This window comes from Drosophila tropicalis, unplaced genomic scaffold, assembly GCF_018151085.1.
Source record: "Drosophila tropicalis isolate 14030-0801.00 unplaced genomic scaffold, ASM1815108v1 contig_859, whole genome shotgun sequence".
NCBI classification, from domain to species: domain Eukaryota; kingdom Metazoa; phylum Arthropoda; class Insecta; order Diptera; family Drosophilidae; genus Drosophila; species Drosophila tropicalis.
The window spans coordinates 3,827,823-3,852,250 of NW_027173353.1; the positions used below are offsets into that span (position 1 = coordinate 3,827,823).

A 24,428-nucleotide genomic window follows, 5' to 3' on the forward strand; every position below is an offset into this window, starting at 1 on the left:
TTCAATAGTAATAATAATGCAATCATTTGACATTTTTATAACAGTAAAAATCATAATTTACTCACCTGATGACCCCAAAGAGTTTGACCTCACTGAGCAATGCAGCTCCAACAACTGATGGGCACCCCCTCAGTTGCAGTTTCTTTTATAGGCCCAACGAAAGCCAAGCAGTAAGAGAATCGATCACTTGCTGAGCACCTCTCGCGCACTGTCACCTCCTACGCAATACACACACACACACATACACTAACACCGCGCTCACTTTCCCCCTCATATGCACGATCATATGCACTCTCATAATCACGCAAATTATATTCGTTGAAAGAACGAATTTTAGTCACTAGATATCTTTAGATATCTTTATTTATTTATTTAAATTTTTGATTTAAATTTTGCAGAATTAAAAGATTTTTGTTCACTGGATATCTTTAGATATTGTGAGTTTCTTTATTAATTTTGAACTTCGACTTCTGTCTGGTTACAATTGAATCTTAAGACTGAAAATATGATTTTCTTTGGCATATGCAAATGCCCATTTCGTTTGTTTCATAAGTTGCTGATCGAGCATTTGCAACGGGAGCGACGGCGACGCTTCTGTTGTTTATGCTTTTGAAATTTGATTTTGGTTCAAGTACTTCTGCATGATTATGCTGATCTCGTCGTTATCAACATTCCCATGCATAGGCTTATTTGTTTGTTCAGCTTTGGCTTTTTGTATAATTATGTTATTTGTTTGTGCGACTTTGATTGGTTTCATAACTCCTCCCCCTTTGATGAGGGATTCTCCTGGATTCCTCTTTTACACTTGTTATAGGAATATATTCCTATGAAGAGGAGTACAAGAGTAATTGATACTATGCCAAAACTGTTGGAAACTATTGTTTGTATTTTTATTTCTTTAATTGTTTTTGTGTTTTCTATTTCTTTTAATACGATATCTTTAAACGTTTGCTTTTCGGTAAAGTTAAATGAGTTTTCCTCTTCTTCTTCATTGGCAAATGATTGTATATAAATTTCTTGGTTATTTTTGTAGTATGTTTCGTCTATGAGGACTGTGCAATTTGTGAATTCTATGAGGAAGTTTCCTCTTAATATTTCGCTATTGGTGGTATTGTTGCAATTGTATTGAATTTCATTATCTTGTGCATTACTTATTAACAATGTACCTTCGTTTATTAATTTTGTCTTAAATTCTACATCTTCTATCATTTTACAATTTCTTTTAATTATACAGTTAGAGCTAAGCTTGAGTTCATTTATTGTTTTCTGTTCTTCGTATGTATAAGTTTTGTTCTCTATTTTTATTACTCTTTCGGGACTCATGTCGATTCTTTTGTTCTTCTGATTAGTTAGTGGGGTTATTAGGAATACTGTGGTAGTTATTATGTTAGTTGGTATTTTGATTGCTATGATTATATTAGTGTCATAGGTCATGACTCCCATGCGAATTAATTTAATTTTGTAAAAATCTATATTATAGAGTATAAACTCTTTGTTCGTTAGTATTGAGGGGTGAAAGAGGTTATATTTGGCTGACGCTATTGTGTCCAAGATGGTGTCTACTTTATCATGCAAAAATTTCAACTTCAACAGCTGGTCATGATACATTATGTCTGTTCTGAGCATGGTATTATATGTCTCAATGTTGTTAAGGGTTTTGGTTATTTTTTCCCTGTCATCCAATATTACTTCTTTAAGTGTGTTAATAGAATTTTGTAAGTCGTTATTTATGTTTACTTGTTTGTTAATATTGTTAATTATGTTATTTTGGTTTTCTTGGTTATTAAGGAGATGATTCATAATGGTTTCCCTGTCGTCATCATCCATGAGACCGGTGAGCCACTTCTGAGCTTTTCCTATTGCGTTGATAAGGCCGCGTTTTTGTCTTGCTAGCGAATTTGGGGTTATGGATCTTATTTTGATTTTTATAGTTTCTATCTCTGTATCTAGCCTATGCCTGTCTTTCTTAACCAGAATTTTCGTATTATTCTGGATTATGTTGGTTAATTCTAATATTTCTTCTGGACTTATTATATGTAGGACCATTTTGAACTCGCTAACCAGCTCCACCGTACTTTCCCCCAGCGATATGAATCCGGTTTCAGCCTGGATCGGGGTTATGTTGATCATTGCCGTCGACAGTGTTGGCAACAGGTACATGATGAGGAGTGTCAACGTTATCTGAAAATTTTGTAGGTCTTTTAATGTTTGTTGTATGGATGTTTTGTAATTTTGTTTTCCTAAATTTGGGTTCTTCCTTGTGTCTTAAGTTTTTGTAATTTTTTATAAATCCTTCTGTTCTGGTTTCTATGTAAGTTTCCCTGTTTTTGTTTAGTTTTGATATTTTTTCAGCTTTTTGTGCTGACATTCTGTCATATAATTCTTTGTGATCGACTTTATGGTTTTGTACTTCGAATGGTGTAGACTTTGTGGTGGTGTGGTGTGTATTGTTGTAAAAGTATACAGCTCTGGCCATTTGTTCAATTATAGGTCTTTTCTCTTCTATATTTAGTGTACGAATTTTCTCTGTCAATGTATTATTAAGTCTTTCGACATCGCTATTGCCAGTATGACTATTTGGCTTTGTTAAGTGGTATTCTATGCCTTCTTTTTCCAGGAATTCCCTGACGTTCAAGCTATTGAATTCGTTGTCGAAGACAAATTTCTGTACTTTCCCTTTAATGGACAAGAACTGTTGAATGTGTTCTACTATTGTGATACTATTTCTATCGGTCAGTGGCAAGCAAGTGGCGTGTTTTGAGAATTTATCAATGAATATTATGAAAGATTGTTTTGAATTCACATATGTGTCCACATGTATTATCTCGTTGCAGGTTTTTGGTGTTTCTGTTAGATGGAAGTTGTTTTTAATGGGTTTCCTATCATATTTCCCACCACTGCAAACGTCACAATTATTTATTATTCTGTGGATATGTGTTTTTAGATTGGGATGGTAAATTTTAAGTTTAAGTTTCTGATAGGTAGCAACTATCCCGCAATGGCCACTCTCGTTTTTATGAAACAGAGCTATTTGGGTGTGCAACTCATCTTCAGACTCTATGTCTGTAGCGAACCTGGTACATTTTACGAACCTTACTTTTGGATTGGAAGTGTATTCCTTTGTCAATATCTTTTGAAATTGGTAGAATTCATGGTCGCTTAGGTGTGAAAAAACTCCTATCTTTCCTGCTGTTATTTCTCGTCTGAGGATGTTTACTGCTTGGTTGTTTTCCAAGTCTTCTTTGCTAATATAAACTCTCTTTCTGCCAAACACTTGTACTATGGTGTTGGGTTTCTTTTCTGTGAAAATTATTTGTGTTTTGAATCTGTTGACTGCCGTTTCTAGTATGGACATGTTAAAGCCCTGATCCTCTTCTTTAGAGTGAACCGTTTCAGTCAGGGATTTGTTGTCTTCTTCGTCTGTTGGTTCGACCTCCATTAGGTTAATTTCGTCTTCTTTAATCCTACTCAAAAAATCGGCAATATTATTATTTTTTCCTTTTATGTATTCTATATGGAAATTGTACTCCCCTAGATTAATGAGCCATCTCTGCAGTCTTGGGCTTATATCTTTGCCCGTATATTTAGCCATCAGCCATTTTAAGGGTTGGTGATCGCTCTCGAGGTCGAATTCTCTACCATAAACATACGGTCGAAAGTACTTTACGGCCCACACTATGGCTAGAAGCTCTTTCTCTATAGTCGAGTAGTTGCATTCATGTTGATTTAATGTTCGGGATGCATATGCGATTGGGTGGCTCTCTTGCGATAGCACTGCTCCCACCGCGAAATTACTGGCGTCTGTAGTGACAGTGAATTTCTTGGAAAAATTTGGGTATCGTAGGACTGGACTGTTTGTAACTAGTGTCTTCAACTTTTCGAATGCAGCTATATAGCTTGGGTCATTAGTGTTGATCGTCTCGTTTTTCTTCAGATACCTTGACATAGGGAATGCTATTTTTGCATAATCCTTAACGAACTTTCTGTAAAATCCTGTCATTCCCAGGAATGATTTAATCTGTTTTGCTGTTTTAGGTAATTTTAAATTTTGTATAATATTTACTTTGTCTGGGTTCGGTTTAATACCGTGAGTGGTCAGGATGTGGCCAAGAAATTGTGTTTCTTTCTTAAGGAAGTCACACTTATCTACTTGAATTTTCAAATTTGCCTCCTTCAAGGTTCTAAATATCTTCCTTAGGGTGGTCATATGTTCCTGAAGGGAAGTGCTAAAAATTAATATGTCGTCCATGTAGACGACACAGTTGTCATTAATATGGTCTTTCAAGACTTCATTCATGAGCCTCTGAAATGTCGATGGAGCATTTTTTTAGTCCGAACGGCATTCTGACAAACTCATAGTGACCTGACGGTGTTGAAAATGCCGTTTTTGGTCTGTCTTCCTCTCTTACGAGAATTTGGTGAAAACCCTTCGCCAGATCGAGGGTTGTGAAATATTGGGATCTACCTAATTTATCCAATAGAGAGTTTAGATTAGGGATTGGAAATCTGTCATCGACCGTGAATTCGTTTAATTTACGGTAATCGATGACGATTCTGAACTTTTTTGACCCTGAATTATCGAGTTTTTTCTCGACGATCCATAAGGGACTGTTGTAGGGTGAGTTACTCTTTTTTATTATGTTCTGCTCAAGCATTTCCTTTATCTGTCTATTTATTTCTTTTTCATGTATTTGGGGATATCTATATATTTTAGAATATAAAGGCTTATCCACTGTGGTAATTATTTCGTGGGAAATCTTGTTTGTTGCTGACAAAACGTCCCCCTCATGAAAAAATAAGTCGTCAGATTCCGCTAATAGGGTTTCGACGGCTCGACGTTCCTCGTCATTTAAATGAGCGAGGTTGAAGCGATCTCGTATTTCTTCTTTGTTCACGGGTTGCAGAGCACAAGCATTGTGCATGGCTTCTGGGTATTCGTAATCCAAAAAATAAAATTTTCTATCGAGTAATTGTACATATCGCTCTGTGTTGTTGATTTGAGCATTGAAGGCTTTTAAGAAATTTTGGCCTATTATTGCCGAGAAATTTTTGTTTGAGAAATCTATAAGATTCCACTGTAGTGTCCCCGAGTAGGGTATCTCTTTTGGAAGTGGTGTTGTTACGGTGTATTTCACGACGTTAATGCCGTTAAGAGTTTTATAAGAGCATGGTTTGGTGAGTTCTGTTTTGGGGTATTGAAATTCGAGAATTTTTGATTTTAAGATGCTTGTCGTCGCACCAGTGTCGACTAAGCATTTAATTTTTTCTTTTCCTATTGTCCACACTATTATGGGTAAGGATGCTCTAGGCAAGGAATCAAAAAATTTACCTGTTCTTCTTCTTCTTCTTCTGCCTGTTTTTCTTCTAAAGTCCCAATCTCCATGGGTGTGGGATCATTCTTTTGAGTGTCAACGCTCATATGAGACATTCTTGTCTGTCTTGAGCTGTTACCCTTGTTGTTATAGTTAGGTTTAGAATTTGGATTTTGGGTGGGTTGTGACCTGTTATACGACTGTTGGTTGACTTGGTCACTCCGAGGTGGGCTGGCGTTATTATTGGTGTTTGGTTGGCCACCTTGATTCTGTTTGGTATTGTTATTATTACTAGCAAACTGATTATTCTGGGTTGCGTTTTTATGAGTGGTGCTAGTGTTGGTGTTAGCGTTAGTGTTACCCTGTTTGTTATAGGTATTGTTCGAATTTTTCCTATACCTCTGTAAGATAGCTCTGGGATCGTCCAGTGCTTTAATATTTGAATATTTCGTTTGTAAAGCATGCATAGATATGCCCTGATCGACATGAATCCTGAATGGAGTGTCTATTTTATTCGTTAACATGTTTAACAAATCTCTATCTACTTTATCATTTTCATACATGGCTGGTTTGGATTCGTCGAACATATATATTTTATTTATTTCGCACTTTGCTTTCTCAAACTCCTGGAACAAATCTCTTAAACTACTCACTTTGATGAATCTGCATCTATCGAATACGTCCTCGTAGGTCATCCTGGGTCGCATTTGCTCCATCAGTTTGGTCTTCATTTGGTCCCAGCTAGGCTCCATCCCCAATTGTCTGATGAAATTTGCTGCTGTTCCCGACACCTTTTCGTTAGCGACGATGCTAGTGCCAAACTGGATCAGCAATGCGTTTCCCTGGCATAATGTCATGAGGAACTCCACAGATTTTATAAAAGCCAATACATCATGTTGGTCGTCGAGCTGCCTTAGCTGGCGAAACTGCTGGATGATATCTTTGTTTGACAGCCACTGGAATGGTTGTTGTTGTTGTTGTTGCTGTTGTTGTTGCAGTTGTTGTTGTTGTTGTTGATTTTGTTGCCTTAATAGGTTCAACTCTCCTTCTTGTTGAAGCAATGCTGCTCTTAAATTATCCATCTCTGCTTCCATTGTGGTTTAAATTAAAAAAATTTCTCGCAGATTAACTTTGGTTAATTCTGAACGTATTTGTCCGATTTCGACTGCGCCAATTATATTCGTTGAAAGAACGAATTTTAGTCACTAGATATCTTTAGATATCTTTATTTATTTATTTAAATTTTTGATTTAAATTTTGCAGAATTAAAAGATTTTTGTTCACTGGATATCTTTAGATATTGTGAGTTTCTTTATTAATTTTGAACTTCGACTTCTGTCTGGTTACAATTGAATCTTAAGACTGAAAATATGATTTTCTTTGGCATATGCAAATGCCCATTTCGTTTGTTTCATAAGTTGCTGATCGAGCATTTGCAACGGGAGCGACGGCGACGCTTCTGTTGTTTATGCTTTTGAAATTTGATTTTGGTTCAAGTACTTCTGCATGATTATGCTGATCTCGTCGTTATCAACATTCCCATGCATAGGCTTATTTGTTTGTTCAGCTTTGGCTTTTTGTATAATTATGTTATTTGTTTGTGCGACTTTGATTGGTTTCATAACTCGCACACTCGCACTCTGTCATCTCCCACGCAATACACACACACATACATTAGCACCGCTCTCCAAGTGCCCGCTCATATGCACGCACACTTAGCTAACGTCAGCGAGAGGGCGACTACGTGTATGCAAGTGAGCGAGTGCAGTTCTCACGATCAGCAACTGAGCGTATGAGTGACACAGCAGTTCAGTGGGAGAGCGCTTCTCTCGCTCTTTGCTATCGCTGGGCCTATAAAAGAAGCTGCAACTGAGGGGGTGCTCATCAGTTGTTGGAGCTGCATTGCTCAGTGAGGTCAAGTGGTTGAAGGTCATCAGGTGAGTAAATTATAATTTTTTAAAAAATGGAAAAAATTAAGAAAACTTAAAAAAAATTCGAAAAATTAACAAATATTAGGAAAAAGTTAACAAAATTATGAAAAATCTAAAAAATTAAGAATAATTAAAAAAAATTAACAAAAATTAGGAAAAATATAAAAAATTAAGAATAATTAAAAAAAATTAACAAAAATTGGGAAAAACTTAGAATAATCTTAAAAAAATTAACAAAAATTTTGAAAAAATTAACAAAAATTAGGAAAAATTAAGAATAATTAAAAAAATTAACAAAAATTTACAAAAAATTAACAAAAATTGGAAAAAATCGAAAAATTATTAAAAATTAGAAAAAATTAAGAATAATTAAAACAATTAAGAAATATTGGAAATAATTAAAAATTTCTTAATTTTTTTTAAAATTTTTTTTAATTTTTCTATATTTTTATTAGAATTATTCAAAGCCAAACAAACATTTTAATTACTTTTCTTTTCATCAATGCTAATGTCAACAGATTAAATTAGAAATGATTTTTTTCAATGCTAAAGAAAAAGTAATGCTAATGCTTAATGCTGTTCTAAAGAATTATACATTTAGATTTGTCAACTTTAGTAGAATTTATAGACTTGTTAGGGTATTTGAACTTGTATCTTGTTTTTTTTTTAGCTTACTTCTGCGTGTGGATTAAGTACGTGACAGACACACAAATCATGAAATTAGCCGCGTATTCTAAATTTGCTCATCTCTTGCAAAATGGATGAAAAAACTAAGCTCTAACGAAATGAAAACCTAATCTAAGAAAGTAAGTAAGTTTGATACCTCAGAACGAAATAAATGCATGAATTTCATTCCCATTGGGCCTTCGACAAAGATTGCATTCAAATTTTGTCATCAACATATAAATGAAGCATCATGGCAAGTCATGACACACACACACACAAACATACACACACAGGCCTAGTGATTTTCCATTCTGGCCAATATTGTCTTGGCCGTTTTTCTTTTGTTTGTTTCTTTTTTGTAAATCTCATCATTTTTCATTTGAAATTAAAATTATTTTTGCCATCTTGAAGACATTTTTGCAAGAATAAATTCTTTGAGAAATAAAGATATTTAGTTTTCTAATTTAAAATGTTAAAATCAAATCATAAAAAAAGAATGTCCGTATACATATATTGCATAATTTAATCAAATTTATCAAGACTAGAAAAAAAGGAAAAGGAAAATATCATTATATTGCCTTCAGGCATTTGGCAATTAAATTTGCATGCCGCAAAGTATGCAGAAAAAAAAAAAAAAGGTGTCAAAGCTTGTTGTAGAGAGACGCGGGAAAGAAGAGGAAAGTGGAAATTTGGGAGGTTATTTACTAAAGAAAAACATACATACAGTTGTTTGCAGCATTTGCGGGCAGACCACAAAATTTGACCATATCCCCTTAGCCCCTCCGCCACCACCACCCCCACATCATACCCCAAAGGCAAAAGCATAAACAAACTGCGACATAGGCAAATACAACTAACTTATTTTTCTGCTTCTTGCTTTTGTTGTTGTCATCGTGTGTGTGTGTGTGTGTGTGTGTAGATTTAGGAAATTTGTTAATTTGCACAAAAGTTTTGCATTGGTCCTGACGACATGTGTGTGGCATAAACAAAAAGGCAACAAGAAGGTGGCAAAGCATTTTATTTGATTACGTTCAAGTACTGAAAGGTTCATACATTTAAACAAAATCTCTGATATCTTCAAGACTTAAATGTTTTTTTTATGGATATAAAATATATTTTTGATTTGCATATCGTTTCTCTTAATCTAAAATATATGGCATATTTATGGCTGAAATGTGGTTGAAATTGTTTTTTGGAATAAGAACATCATCTACATACATCGTCGGCTATGGCAAACGGTACGTGTGTCCGCAATGCATTTGTTTATTTTCTAAATTAAATTTAAGCTGCAAACAAGCAAATTTGCCATCACGTAGCTCCGTTATGGGTCTATTACTTGGCCAAAATGCAACCCCGGTATCAGTTATATGTATACCCCACCATATAGCCACTATATAGCATAACCATAACCAGGCGCTGAGGCGGCAAATTTGTGCAACGAAATTGCGACCATAAATAAAATGTGGCATTGGCATCATTGGCATTGGACGTTGCAAGTTGGTCCACAAAACCAATGTGCCTATCTCTCTCTCTCTCCCCTGCTCTTTCGCTGAGGTTAGTCCATAAACTGAAATTTTTAGCCCCATTCCCATGTACATATTATGACAAATGGTTGTTGTTGCTGTTCATCTTCTTTGCTTGCTGCTGCCTGTTTTAGTTCTTGTCTATTGTTATTATTGCTCGTGGATTGTACTTTTGGGTTTTGGCCCATTTGTATGCTAGCCAAAGCTTATGTTCTCTCCTCTATAACTCATTGCCACGACACGTATAAAATTTATTCTGTTCAAGTTTATTTGCACGTTTTGTTTGCATTTTTGAGACCATTGAGTACAGATGCCTGCCATTTTGGCAATTGCATTTAAATTTGTTTTAATCACTGGTTAATTTACACAACAGTTATTAAGTTTACAAGTAAACAATAATGACCATAATGTTAATAATGCAAAAGATAAATGATTTAAAATACAATCACGTAGAATCAATCCAGAGTCAAGAGGGCTTGAAATGACAGATGAATGAAAGTTGAGAATACTTTTTCTTTAAGTCTAGTCTGTTAAAAGTTGATTTTTTAATTAATATCTTTAAATAAAATCGACTGCCAGCTTAGCTTAGCATTAAGTTAGTTCAATTTTGAAAGAATTTCTAAAAAAATCTACCTAAGAAGGTGTTACAGTTGTGAAGACATAAAACTTCCAGCAGTATCTATAAGATAAGTCCTATTGATCCTTGAAAGGATGGAGATATTGAAAGTTAATCCCTAAGTGCACAGTTTATAAAGCTTTTCTGAAATATACATGAGTATTTTTTGAACTCTAATATCGAGATACAAGAGCTTAGACAAGATTCAAATGAATATTTCAATATATTTTATTTTGAATTCCTTTAGAACAGCCAAATGCCACCCCATTTTTAAATGAATTTAATCAAATTATATCAAATTATAAAGAAATTTACTAAAATTTTATCATAAATTGAAAGAATTTAATAAAAAAAAAAGCATAAAATTTGACGCACTGCCCACCTGGCTATGCCCTTGTCATGATCCTATTCCAGAACACTTCTATTGCAATGTTAATTTTCTGAAGAAAACATCTCTAGTAAGGATAATTTAGTTTCTACAACCACAAGGATGAGTAGTAACAGGAAAAAAAGTATTCTTAAGGTCTTAAGAAACTGAGATTTTAATAGTTATCTATAAGTTATCTATAAAATGTCTTTATTCTATGAAAATACATGACAATTCTGAGGTATCGCTCTTGAAAGTTAATAAAAAAAGAAGTCTTTACCCTCGAAAAAGATAAATTTTGAAGTATTTTGTTTCCAAAATATCTTTCTTCGATTTAGTAAGTACATTAAAACAAAATCTCATAAAAATTAATGAAAGATATGATATATGATCTGCAAAGTGTATAAAAACTGACATATTTAAGTGAAATTCAGTCAAATTTTGTCTATTTGTTAGTGTGCACACAAAATGGAAAAAATCTACCCCAGCTACGTAGTGAGAATGCAAATTTCATTTGCACTCATCACATAGCCTTGGCCCATCGCATGGGTGCTATAGTATACTTTTCAGCGCTTTAGGGCATGACATGGAAAAAAATGTATGTTCTCTCACTGCGTGTGTTTGTGTGTGTGTTTGTGTGTATGCCTTTATTTATATGAAAATAATCACACATGCAAATTAATAATTTCATTTTCAGACCCGTGTGTGGACCACTGGGCAAACTTGTGGCCAGGTCTCTGACTCGAGCTCGCTGAACTCGCTCTCTCTCTCTCTCTCCCTCTCTATTGTTTGATATCAAATATGTGTAGCCCATAAATAAAATAATAAAACAGCAAAAGCCTGATTTTTTTGTGTGTGTGTGTATATGGCAAATCTGTTGCGCATTTGTTTTTGCTTATCGGATACATATAATAATTTATGGGCTGGCATAAAAAAGCAGCATTTGCCTGGGATTAGCCTGGGCTAGGTCAACCATTCATTCTGGCCAGACCCAACAAACAGAGATTTATGAATTTATCAATTTGCCACTTTAAAGCCGGTCTACAATATTTATTTGCTTTTGGTTGTATTGGAGGGCTACGTTTTTTTTTTTTTCGTTTTTCTGTGTTTTGTTATTTTTTAATTGTGTATAGTTTTAAATTGCAATAATAACTGTTAATTTACATGCCGCAAGTGTCAATAGGCCGCTGGTCAATTGCAATTACGAGACCCAGTTCCAGGGTCAGTCCCAGTTCCAGTTAAACATTCTTTTTTTTTGTTGTTGTCCATTTCTCCTTTTGGCCATTAATAAAGTTATATATATATATTTCTCTTTTTTTGTTGTTGATAATATTTCATTCGTTGTATTTTTCATGGCCACAAAGTACTTCATAAAATGCATTGGCATGCAAATTATGTTAAGCTTGTGAATTTATAATTTAATGAAGACACTTTGTAGCCATAATTGGCCCCTCAGTCGTTCGATATGGCCGTAATAATGTTGCTGTTGTTGCTGTTGCTGTTGCTTGTCGTTGTTGTTAATTAAATAAATAAATGCAATCCGGCCGATTGTGTTCATTTGTGGTGATTTTTACATTATATTTTTTCTCCACAATTTTTAATTGAATTGCACAATATATTCGGCTTTAAAGACCATAATATCTGAAGGATGCATTTTTTGCCCAGCTTATGCACTCTTGCATACAGCAAAAGAGCTGGGAATTATCATGGACTATCCACCTAGAGAAAGAGCGACAGAGAGAGAGAGAGAGAGAGAGAGTGAGTGCGAGAAAAAATTCCACCAAGATGCTGGAAAATTAACTTTCGTTTGGTAGTCATTTTGGCTATATTAAAGTGTTGATGCGGGCACAAAATGAATGATTTATCAAAGAAGAGAATTATCCAAGTAGCAATTTCTTATGACCCAAATGTAATCGAATCTCTTATACACAGATATTTCTTCTGATATTGCTAATTTCAGGGTTTTTAGCGACTTTCACCAAGAGAATTCTTAAGAGACAATCCTTTCGGGCCACAGTGAGTGAGTGAAGTAACTTTGGTCTCTAAAATTTGAAAATTCACATTTTGAAATATATAAAGTTCTCTAATTAAAACTAAAACTCTAAGCAAACACTGTTTATAGACGATTTCTAAGTTATACGTGATACAAAATGTTAGTAATTCGTTTAACACATTAAATACTATTCCATTGCATACTTAATGGGGCCAAGTTGCCCCATTTTAAAGCACAGATTGCCTGCTGCTTTAAATACATAGATAAACAACCCTTTAAACAACAATTTTACTAAAAATATTTGCTCAGTTAAAATGCTTAGCAGTTATTTTTTAATTTTTCATTTAATTCTATATCTTTGCAGATAATACTTAATTGTTTCTACAATCTCTGAGAGTATTCCCTCATCGCGGGAAACGTCTTCTAAATACTTATCTATAAACAATGAGGATGAGAAGGGCTGTAACATTTGGGGAACTCGACCCTTAAGCAGCCGAGGAATGGCTTCTCCATTTTATAGCCCTAGATCCCCCTTTGCCTAGATCCTTGTCCTTATCTCATGATCTCTATTAACGAATTATCAAACAAATTCTAGAGCTTCTACCGCATAAACTGCAATTTCTTGACAACTCTGTCATATTTCAGTCTTGCGTGTGTTTCAATTAACTTTTTGCCTTGGCCGAAAAAAAAAGAAAAATGCCAGACGTTGAGTTAACGTTAAGTTGCGAACGGTGTTCGGTGTTCGGTGTTTGTTGTTGGTGGTTTCTTTGGTATGATAAGCAGCTTCTTCGCTTGTTTGAACATAAAAATGCAGCGCTTAACATAAATTACTCATCGTGTCAGTTTCTTCTTTGCTATATACATATATTTTTTTTGCTTTGCTTGAGTGTTTTTTGTTGGCAGGAGAGCGAGAGAGAGAGACAGGTGCACGGCAAGTTAATTGTTCGGTGTTTGCCGACTAGCTGTTCGTGCTGAAGCCTTATCAGGATTAGCAACAAACTTTGCCTGCCTGGAAAAACTATTATTTAGTTTTTTTTCTTCTTCTCTTATTATAAGTATTTTTTGGTGTGCTACTTATGTATGTGAAAAGCAGGTAGCAGGAAGCAGGATACTTTGTTGCACATGAGTTTGAGATGAAAACTGTAAATTATAATTGCATATTTTGCACATTTTACAATTGACGGCAACGTCAGCCTCAGCCTTGTGGTTCTTAGTTTAATGAGAAATAAAATGTTTGCACTTTTTATGCATAGAAAAAACTTTCCAATTTGAAAACTATTTGCTATAAAATGTTAACAAGTTTAGCATACTTGGCAAACGAAACAAAAATTAAATGATGAGAAATCTAGAAAATTTTCCCTATAATTTGTTCGGTTAATGCTAAAGAGATCAATTTACCGAAACTTTTTAATACATACAATTGCTTCTATACATACATTCTCATTTTTGTCAATCTCACTTGGCCAAAGGAAAAGTTTTTAGACACCTTGAAACAGACTCTCACACACACACATTTGTCTAAACATCTAATTGGAAAAAAGGAGTATGACACTAAGGGAAATGGAAAGAAAGCAAAAAAAAAAAAATGAAATGAATTGGCAATTGCCCGAGGGTCTTTTGCAATGGCTGGACTTGATAACAAGCAAACAGAAACTGGTTGAAAATTATTTCACACTTGAAGCCATTTCCATGAAATTAGTTTTTCTTCTTTTTGCCACCTTTATTGGCATTTCCCTAGACGCACTTCCTTTCCAACGTTGCGACAATATGAACTTATGCCACTTATTATATTAAAGTTTCCATACAAAATACAATGGATTGTCCATTAATATTTTATGATTTTGAGCACGATTTTCAATTCGGTTTTAACGGGGTTTGCGGTTTAGTGAACATTTTTCAGTTTTCCCTTGGAGTAGGCTTTTTTCTTTTTTGTTTGGCCCAGGCCTGAGGCTAGCAGACATGCATTTGAATTTTAATTCTTTCTTTTCCAAAGCATTTGAATGCGGGGCACTGTCTGACCTCTTTATTTTAAAGGAGAGTGTAAAACAAATATTAGCTTTAAGTACGGCAAAATGAAATGAAGTAGTTGCTACTCCAATTAAGTGGCAACTTCTAAATTGCATTTTGAATAATTAAAATTGTCATCTTTATCAAATCATTATTAACTGAAGTAGCTGGCCAAATGGCCAAAAAATTATACCAAAAATTTAGGCATTTTCAAGGACACATTGTCCTTGTCCTTGCCAAAGTCTAGCTACGTTTCGTTTCGTCCCTTTTGCGTCTGGCAGAAAACTTGGCGGATTAATGTTCCATTTGCCGCCAACTAATCCTGTAAAATTTTGTCTGCTCTCAGTGTCTAGTTTTCAGTTTTTTTTCTTTTCGCTTTTTTGTTGGACTCAAAAGTTTTTGCAACGGGCGAATTTGTTTGTAATTGTTAAATGCAATTGAATTTATAAGCGGTTCATAATTAAAATTAAGGCAGCCGGCTGCCGATGAAAACTTTTGCAAGTGCACAGCACTTCCTGATCCTTGTCCTGGTGCTGGTCCTGTGCCTGGTGCCTGGTGCCTTTAGCCTTTGTTGAATTTTAACTTTCTGCCGGATGTGGAATATTCTTTGTGTGGCATAAGCTTCAGAGCTGCGGGCATTGTGAATAGTTGTAGCTGACGTTTTTTAACAAGCAATTAATGAACCATAAATGCTATCAACTGAAACGTGACCACTTTTAAGTCCAATATGAATAAGATTTTTGGTTATCTTTTTGGTCCTTTTCCTTTCTTTATGTTTCCAATGATCACCAATTCTTTTCTGTTACTTTAATTTGTTTAGTTTTGAAAATTAATTTAAACTTAAACATCTTACCTTTGGAAATGTTCACTTTGCTTGCAGATGGCACAAAATTAAATGATTTATATATATGTATATATTCTTGTGTTAGGGCAAATTCAAATTCTTGTCTTGGCATTTTTCACTCTAAGGCTAATGCTGCTTATCTGCTGGCTAAGCATGATGGTGAAGCTTCAAAAACTAGAACCCGGAACAACAAACAACAATTCCCATAAAGAGACACAAACCATTTGGCATTTTCATCAAGAAGAAAAACATACACACAAACACACACACGTACACACACATATCCATCGACAAGCGACTCATTTGCCTGTCGCCAGCTGTAATGGAAATGCAAGGAAGAATATCGTAGAAATTTCAGCTGCCTTTTGGAGCTGTAAAGTGAAACCTCTATGCAAGTTGGGTTAGTGAGTTAGATTTTGCTAACTGAAATGCCAAGTTTGTTGAATTGTTTTATCCACTGATGATGAGAATGATGAAAAGCTAAAAAGCGGAACAACAGCAACGTCTTTTGGGCCCATTTGTAAGCAAAAACATTTCAGCCAAATTAGTTTCTGCAGTTTTGGGAATTGCAAAATTCACTAATGCATGTTGGTTGCCAGATGAAAACTTGGCTAAATTTACTGCAAAATGTTTGTCTGTCCTGTGTCGTCCGGTGGACGACAATTTGCAATTTAAAATTTGTTATTAAAATAACATTTAATTAAGATTAAAATTTATGGAAATCAAAACGACTACAACAAAAGAACGGAAAAAACGAAGAACAAATATAAAACGGATAACCACAAACGCAAAAAAAGAGCATAGACCAAGAAGAGTAGAGGAGATTTAAATGCATTTTGTTGCAATTTTATTTGTTGGTTTCTGTTTTTTTTTAGTTTTTTGTAAACTTTACGCATTCGTGTTGAGTCGTCGTCACGCTTACGAAGCCCGCTCACGAGGACGGCACGAGCAACATTGTATGTGCTTTACGGGGCCGAAAGGACTACAGAGGTTGTGCGGAGGGGCCCGGGCAGGGAGAAAGAGGAGGATGCGGGGTCCTCCAAGTGGCCGACGAATGAAAATGTCGAACAGTACCCATGCCGCCAGTTTACCCCACTCTGCTCCCTTTGCGCGAATGTTTGTATGTAGGCGATATGGTTGAACGTCGTTGGTTGGTTGGTTGGAGCCTATGTAAATGGCGTACGCACTTAGTCTCGCTCTCTGTCTCTGTGTGTGTGTGTGTGTGTGTATGTAGGTGACATGTACTAGCAACAAGAATCAATGGCATGGCATGACATGGCCTGGCAATGGCCAAAAGGTAGCGGAGTAAATGGCAAAATCTGTAGGGAGCCCCTTCGTATAGGGGAAATTTACGGCGAACATGTTGCAAGAGGAGGAGTTTAACAATTCGATTTATACTGAGCGCTTCAGCATCATTTAAAACTCGTACATTTTTCAAATATTTTAACCATAAAGCTTAACAACAATTTAACTTTGTTGTAAATATAAAAAAAATAAGTTTCTTTAGCACTAAACACGAATTTAAACAAAGATATTTTCAAGCAAAAGTTTAATGGAAATTGACATTTTATTTATTAAAAATCAATAACAAATTGATTATGGCTAAAAAAACTCTCAAAGGATATGTGTAGAAATTGGAAGAGTATTCGTCCATTTGAAACACAAGACAAGACAAAAGAACAAGACGATTTGAACAACAATATAAATATTTTTCACAGAAAGTTAGATAAACTTAAAATATAATTCAAATATCTCCAACATTGCCTAAAAGTTATGAGATTCTTTGAAGTCAGTTATGAAATTTATATTTTAAATTAAGATTAAGCAAAGTAAAGGAAAGATTTTCTTATTTATTCTATCAAAATTAAAAATATTACTAAATTGTAATAAATTCTTTAAGCTAGGTGTAGATTAAATACACTTACAGTTTTTGCTTACTCATTTATATAATTGTTTATTACAAATTATTATACATTATTTTTATGAACAGGCATTTTGATTCGTTCGGACCCAAAAAAGTATGCTATAGTGTTTCATTTCTATGCCTAGCAATTAAAACGAGCATGCGAATAATTCGCCATTTTCATTCGTTAGTTTAGGAACCGAATGCTGATCTAATACACACACATACACAAACCCACATACAAATACATAAAAACCTCCCGAATTTTTGGTAGGTGGAGCACCGACTTATGTAATAGTTTTGTTTTCTTGTTTTACTTGTTGTTATTTTTGTTTTGCAATTTTTTTTGTTTTTCCTGAATCCTTGTATGTTTTTTTAGACCTATTGTTGTTGTAGTCCTGGGCGGGGTAATGTAAGAGCAGGATGACTACATGCAACATGTTCGATGGCAAGGTGGCACGCACTTTTCTGGCATACTGCAGGGCGCCAAAAAGTTAACTGTGGCCGAGTTTGTTCTGTAAACAGCGCAAATGGTGACAGAATCGTTTACAGTAGTCGAGAGAGGATGTCGGAGAGCCAGCAGAGAGAGTAAGAGAGAGAGAGAGAGTCAAAATGCCGGTCCACGTGACATTGTTGCATTTCCTGTTTATTTCGTGAGTTCTGTGTGTGTGAGTGTTTGTATGTGTGTGTTCTTGTGATAAGCCTGCAACGAAGCTATTAATCAAAACAGAATCAAAAAATTGATATGTCTTTGTGTGCGTGTGAGAGAAACACGTGCCATTTGGTTAACAGTTGATGGCTAACAGCAAAATGTTAACATCAGGCCGTTGGCAACAAGCAACCGAAATGATGATGGAAAATTTTCCATTGCGATTGCCACATTGCCCGAGTGTTTAGATTACTTAGATTCTAATTATAGATACAGTTTAAGCATCAGCTTAGCTCGGCAGCAGGATGTGATTTGATGAAATTTGGACAATGCAGGACAATGCATGTTATACAATTAATCTCCTTGAAATTGGCAATTTGCATTATATTGCTTTTTAATTTATAATCAATTCATTGGCAATTGGCATTAACTGGTATTTGCCCAGGGGGGGCAATTTGCATTTGAATTTCATTAAGCTGTGATTTTCATACAAATGATTTTCCCTTGGGTATCTTATTGTTGTCTCTCTCCCAATCGTTCTCTTGCTCTTGAATTAAATGCATTTTTCTTTGGTCTCCAATGTACATATTTCTCTAACTTGAGCTTGTTTGCTTAACACTTGGCACGCACACCCTAAACACGCACACACACACACACACATGCAGTTTTTTACATGTATATGTATATAGAAAAATGTCCTTGTACTTTTGTGTTTTTTTTTTTTTACATAACAAACGAACCGGAAATAACATTGCAGCTGACGCGAACAGAGCACTGTTAATGGTCAAGTGATAAGAGCCGGCATAGATGAACAGCTGTTTCTGGCTAACAGTGAGAGAGCTCTGCTTCCGCCTCGGCCGCAGTCGCTGCCAGTGTAAGCTGCAACTGTAAAGTATCTTGCATGTAGCCAATGTTAACTGGGGCTATGGCACCATGGGAAAGGGGGGGCGGCGGTGGAGATGCAGATGCAGTATAGGAAATGGAATTGCCACTGAGACGACACGAGCCGAGACGAAACTGACTCTGAACCAGCAGAGTGCAGAATGTGGGCCGAAGTTCTGGTCTGTGTCGGGTCGTTCTGTGTGGGTTGCAACACGAGTGACTGTGCGACCATGTCCTGCGCCTTGCAACTACAACTATGACTACAGCTACATAACCCTTCGCCTTTCGACCGACTTCGTGTGCTTGTTCATTATACACATGCCACATACCTATCTGCTACCTACCTACAAACATACATACGTAGATGCTTATATATACAAAAACCTATGTGCTGTATGTTGCTGCTGCTGCTTTCGCTGTCGCTGTCGCTGCTGCTGCTGCTCTTGTGGGCGCTGCGCTTTCTTGTCCTGGTGGTAGCGTCATTGCAACAATCGCAGTTTGCACATTTACCAGCAGTCAGTTGTACGCGGCTGCTCCTTCAGTAAGGACGCACTGCAGTTCCCTTCAGACAGTCAGTCCAAGCCAGCCCACCCGACAGTCATTTACACAGTCAGTCAGTCAGTCAGCAGCCAACTATTAAAGAACTTGTGCTGTGCAGTGCAACAAAAACAAAAAAACAAGACTTGTAGAAGAACACATCCTTAATTAAGCAAGAGCCAGAGAATCAGAGCAAAGAAGGGAAACCAATGCACTTGGCTCATCCCAGCTCAGCTGACATTTTAGCCGGCAAGATTAAGTTGGCGTTCTGTAAACTTTACAGCAGACATTACATAAATGCTAAGATTCTGCTAAGAAGGGCCCAAGGAGCCCTTGAGAGATTGATAATTGATTACAAATCGTTTTAATTTACCCACGGTGCTCTATACATACATCCAATCCAATTGGCTTACATACATAAAAGTCTAATGAAAAAATTTTGAAATTTCCTTCAAGTGTGTTTCGCGTTTGTGAGTGAAAAGAAAACATTTCGTATCACTTTTTGTTTAATATTTTTTTTCATATTTTTTTTTGTTCCGCTCATATGCTGGTGCTTCTGTGAACAATATTAAGATACTTATCAAGAAACGGCAAAACTAATTCATATTAACTTCTTGTTGCGGTGCATTCTCCTGCCTCTGCAGCGCTCGAGAGTTCATTTTGATTAAAGTCAACAAGTTGCCGCAACGTTACACAGTGCAGTAAAAGTAAAAGCAAAAGCAGGTGAGTTTCATTAAAAAAAAAAAAACACATGAGAAACAATGCGTCATTTTATTTTTATTATTTTTGTAATATGGCACAACTTTTGAGAATTAGTTTCAATGGGTTTTTATTCAAATGTGATACAAAATGGGGGAAAAATATGGTTATGGGGTTTTTTTTTTTTAGAATTGTGTGCCAGAAATTAATTTTTGTTTAAAATAAAACAGGTCTTTATTAAAAGGGGTTTATTCATTTAAAATTAAAAGATTACTAGATAAATAAATATTAAATATTATTTAATTTGTATCGAAATTTAAATTATCAAATTTTGAAGAAAATTTCTAGCTAGTCAGTTAATTAAAAATTGTTATTCAATTCAATTTTGATTACAATAAAAAGTATTAAAATTCTTAAATTATTTAATGTTAATAGTCGTATAAAGATTTTGAAAACTTTAAGTTATATTATTTTGGGTATGAATAATTCTTTCTCAAAATTTGTTTGTCCTTTCACTGAAGTTAAAAAAAAAAAATCATTTAAATATTTTTAGAATTTTTAAAAATAGTTTTACACTTCACATAGTTAAAAGTGTCTAAAAATATTAAACAAACAATTAAGTGAACAATAAGAAGGCTAAAAAAAAAATAATATAAAAAATAAGAGTATTTTTTATTAAAAATATTCCATAAATCTTTTTGTTTAATAATTAACTGGTGATAATCCAAAATGTCTGAAAATTATAAGTATAAACAGAATATTAGGAAATAATAATGAGGATAATAAAAAAATTTAGTAATAAACAAAAAAAAAAGAAAAATATATGTATAACAATGGAAAAATGATGAAAAGCCAATAGTAAAAATATAAAATCCAAGTATAATATTTATTTTGGTTAATTTTTTAATAAGTAATAATACTTAAAGACAAAAATAGTTAAAGCCCAACAGTTTTTTATTGATATGTCTGAATATTTTTATTAGTTAATTTTTTAATAAATGTAATACTTAAAGACAAAAATACTTCAAGCCTAAAAGTTTTTTCTTGAGATGTCTCAAGTTTAACACATTGACATCACTGAGATCCAGTAGCGGCTGAAATAAATTCTTGATATTAAAATTTTAAGCATTAATAAAAGATTTATTAAAATTTATCAAAGAGCACTTAGAATTACTTGGCCACGACTAACAGTACAAATCTAATTAATTATATAAAGACTCAATTAAAAAAACTTTTCTTTAAGTAACGAAAAAGTTTGTTAGATTCTTCATTGCAATTTCTGCTTCGTTTTCAATCTCATTCTTAAAATTATTGAACATGTTTTATATGAGAAGGCCCCAAAAAAGTATGCTACAGTTTTCATTTCTTTGCGTAGTTAGATTCAGGATCTTTATTGCCATTTCTACTGGGTGTTAAAATTTCAGTCAATCTTTTTATTTTCTATTTTTTTACTAATTTATTGTAAGCTATTTACAATTTTGAATTACAAAAGATATCCAGCCAGGCACACACACACACACACGCAAACACCTAAAAAGGTAACATATAAATGGACTCAATTGCTCTCTGGGGTATAGTTTGTATTTAAAATCAATATTGCCTTGCAGCAATTCTTACAAGAGTAAAATTTCAAGGGTTAAAATGCAAATATGGAAAGCAAACTAAATAAATATATTTAGTAATGTCTCAATTTGAGTTTACTTTTAAAAAGAAAATATCGGGAATGGAAAAATGAAAAGCTGTGCATGTAATTGCAATTAGTTTTATCGTAACTCACAGTTAAATAATCAAAACATTTTTACAAGCTCTTCCCCAACTCTTTTCAATGCAAAACTTTTTAATCCGACGCCTTGGTTTGTTTACACGAATTGCAACACCCCAGAAAGAATAACAGCAACAACCGAACCGAACTGAACTGAATGGAGCATAACTGCACAGAGTTGCACAGAGGACGAAGGACCAACAAGGACAATAAAAAAAAAATTTGCATATTTACACAAGACAATTTACACACTACACAGAGTTGAGCCTCCCCAACGGCTGAGGCTTGAGTTTTCAGCCTGCAAGCCAGGCAGACTGGCAGATAGACAGACAGACAGTCAGTCTGTCAGCCTGTCTATATGTGCAGCCTGACATTGTAAGTGGTTGAGGTTTCGGTCTTATAATACCCTCTAAAAAAAAAAGGGACCATAATTATTATGTTCAAAACTTTTCAATTAAGGAAAGGGAAACAAGCAAAAAAAAAGGATTTTTAATAGAGTTTCTAAAGTGAAGTTTAAAGAATATTTTAATACAGTTTAGTTTAACTTTTAAATAATAAAATATCCAGAGTATCAATGAATTCGGTGTTCGGAGGAGCATAGAAATTTTTCACTGTTTTTGTAAATTGTGTGTAAACCAAACTGCTGCTGTTGCTGTTTGTGGGGTAAAGCGTTGCAAAAGTCCAACAAGTTAGCAGACGATGGGTGAGACAAGGGTTAACAAGGACCCAAGGACACACAAGTGAAAGAGTGACGAGATGGAGCTGATGACAATAGCTGCGGTTGCCGGCTCGAATTGGGCATATATACACAGACGACAGGGAAAGATATAGGAACTGGTTTTCACTGGCACTGACTAACTGTCAGGGAGTGTCATAAAATACGGAAGTAATTCGATTTCGTTGGCATGTTGATGACGTGACGCCCTGTGACACTGTTTGCATCCGCAGTCTTGTAACAGGCAGTCAAATGAGCAAGACCCCCCGAAATGAAAGAACAACAACAACAGCAAGCAACGAAATACCAAATGAAGAAAACACACATTAAAAACAACTTAATATACAATAGTATATCCCCCTCTCTAACCCATCTCTCTCTTCTCCAAGCTCGGTTTCTAACTCAATGTATTTCTGCTCTGTCGCTATACACATTTCCGGTAAAATCAGTGTAATTTAATAATTTATTTACGACAAGAATATTAAACAAACATAACATAACCAATAGTCACATAGATGGCAACACATTGTACAAATTATACAACCATAACTAACTACATTTATTTGACCAAAGGGCGTGAGGGCGGGGGGGTTGGTATTTTAGGTGTGAATTTTACAAATTTCATTTTCATGCACTAGCATTTACTCGGTTTTATGTTTTTACATTTGATTGTCGTTCCATTTGTCATTAACAGATTGTTTATGTGTCTATTGCGAGTGTGTGTGTGTGTGAGTGTGTGTAAGTGGGTATAAGTGAGTTACGTTGGTGTAATTTGTGGAGTGCACATTAGATAAACAGCTCTAACAAATTAAATAAAATGCACTGACTGGCCAAATATTTTAATTATAATTAACGACATTTAGACCATTGTGGAGAGAGGAAATATAAACATTTAGTTTAACAAATTGTTAACAATATAAACACAAAAACTTGCCATTGCCATTCTTTAAGCTATAATCGTCCTCTATAACCTTTACAAGTACTTCTTATGGCTTCTACTCGAGATGAATGCAATGAATCCTAAAATATTTACTTTTAAAACTTTCACTCCCTCAATTCTAATTCTAAATATAACAAGTTACCTATTAAAAAATAAATATATGCTAACTCAATTAATGCACTATAAAATACATCTCAAATAATTTTAATGTTCGATTTTGTTCCTTACATTTAAATACATTTTTGTTTTGTTTCTTATTTTTATTCACAATTATCTAGCCAACCACAAATGGCTTAACTCTACCAAATTCAATTTTACAATATACAAAAAAAGAAGAAAAACCTTCTATGCCGTTAGCAAAAGGCTAGAAAGGACGAAACATTGCCAGCTGCCAATTAAGCAAGACAAGAAATGTCTTCATAATTGCTTCAATTTAAAAATGCATGAAAAGTATTTGCCGAAATACTCAAAAATGCTCAAAGTAATAAAATGTTTTAGACAGACAAGAGAACGATAAATGTCCTACAAATGGGCGAATAGGAGAGTCGAATAGAGAGAGAGGGAGAGGAAGAGAGTGAGAGATAAAATTGTAAATTGCTTAAAATGCTTGAACTTGGCTACAATTTCGATTACCTAATGTCCATAAGGACTTTTATTAGGCCTGTGGTTATGCAACATGGACATTTTTCTACATCAATATTTAATTTCATTACAAGCCAAAAAAGCCAAAAGAGCATCAACAATGGCAAAATCCATTTGCGAGGGACATTCATTAAGTAATGCTAAAGAAAAGTGTTTTAAGTCAAAACTATTTCGTTTTCTTTCATTAAGAGGATCAATATGCAACTTCTTATATCCTCTTCTTCATCTTCTATCTAAACAAAGATTTGATTTCAAGTGGTTTAGCTACGATTTCTATTAAAATTAAGTACTCACTTCTGGTTAATGGTGCAAAACAAAGAAGTCAAGACAAAGAAGTCATTACAAGAAGGATTCAAAATATTTGCAATCCGTTTGTTTTTCAAAGTCCTGCATAACTTTCGAAATGACCCATGTATGTTTTTGAGACATCTTTCGCATGT

The 24,428-nt window shown here is 34.6% G+C and overlaps 1 protein-coding gene across 3 annotated transcripts in view; it reads left to right on the plus strand.

Moving 5' to 3' along the window:
* Window positions 1-19,290: 19,290 nt before the first annotated feature.
* The window catches only part of fru (fruitless), a 142,743-nt gene continuing 137,605 nt past the window's right edge, over window positions 19,291-24,428 (plus strand). The window contains exon 1 of one of the 3 annotated variants that reach the window (XM_068298126.1): window positions 19,291-19,953. The gene's annotated coding sequence lies outside the window, so the exon portion shown is untranslated. The remainder of the gene's footprint in view (window positions 19,954-24,428) is intronic. The other 2 variants (XM_068298119.1, XM_068298125.1) reach the window with 2 other exon arrangements.